The sequence below is a fragment of the Strix aluco genome, chromosome 3 (genome assembly GCF_031877795.1).
Source record: "Strix aluco isolate bStrAlu1 chromosome 3, bStrAlu1.hap1, whole genome shotgun sequence".
NCBI lineage: Eukaryota > Metazoa > Chordata > Aves > Strigiformes > Strigidae > Strix > Strix aluco.
The window spans coordinates 24,658,779-24,660,043 of NC_133933.1; positions in this window are offsets into that span (position 1 = coordinate 24,658,779).

A 1,265-nucleotide genomic window follows, 5' to 3' on the forward strand; every position below is an offset into this window, starting at 1 on the left:
CCTGCAAACCACTGCTTGGAACCAGAAGTTATTGAGGAGGCGAAATACCTAGAGTAAAAAAAACTCTGCTCCTTTATTTGCCTTTAATCCTGCATATTAGGGAGGTCTCTTGAAAGTAGTGGCTGGGGCAGCAAAGGGATGGGACCAAGGCTGTTTCTAGAACATTCCCTGGTACTTCTGAGCATGGTCACACACTCTTACACCATAGTTTCACAAACCATTTTAGCCCAACAGAACTTGGCACTGCCACTGAAAAGTACGGTGCCAGTCTCCTCTCTGCCTTCAGCTGCTGCTGCTGCTTTTTTCACATCAGTAGCACTGAGCGTGGGTGCTTGATTGGGGAACTGGTGCTGCTGAAGACTGACTTGCCAAAGAAAATCACTAGGTGAATGCCAAAAGTGACGGTAGCAAAGCGTATGGGAAAAAGCCATAAAATGTTTGGGGAGAACGGGACCGCTTGTTGCTGTACCTGCACCAAGGTTGTACAGCTTAAAATATTACAGGACTAAAGCATTAGCTGCCTGCAGCATCCCTGTACATTTTTTTCAGCCATACATCTCTTTGAAGGTTTATCTTAACCCATTTCTTTCATGTGCAACTTCCCCTTTTCCTCAGAAACCTACCTGCAACCTTTTTCTTAAAAGAAAAAAACTGCAACTGGAAAAGGATTAACTTGGGAGCAGGGCAAATGCAAGGGTAAGCCTTTATGTGTGTCATCCTAATGGCACTCCAAAAATGTGCACTGAAATTAATATTTCCTTTTTGGGAGCAGAACACTGTGTGCCTTGTACGGATTTGGAAGTGTTTTGCTCCCCCCGCCCCTCAACTCATCAATGCTGTTGTAAAATGATCCGGCTATCTTGGAACAAGGGTTTTATTCTTGTGCATGATTTTAGGACCTGATCTCCTTTCACATGCACACTCAGCAATTTAAAACACACTCAGGAGAGTTCTTTATAAACTTGTGACTTGGCATGTGAAGCTTGGACTGGCAGTCCGTTAATGCTTTAAAAGCAAGTGGTTTTTTTCATCCTACCTAAGCATATATAATTTAAGATAGTTTCAAGAATGCATTTTTTTTTGTCATACACTTTGAAAAAATTGAGGTTTTAAGGTATAGCTTTATGTTTAATAAATATAATCTGTATGTTCTGTATGTTTATTATATTGCTAAGTAGAATATGTTAATTATATGCACTATATATATTTTATGTTATTAACTATAACTACATAGATAGCTTTATAGTTGATGTCTGCTTCAGTAA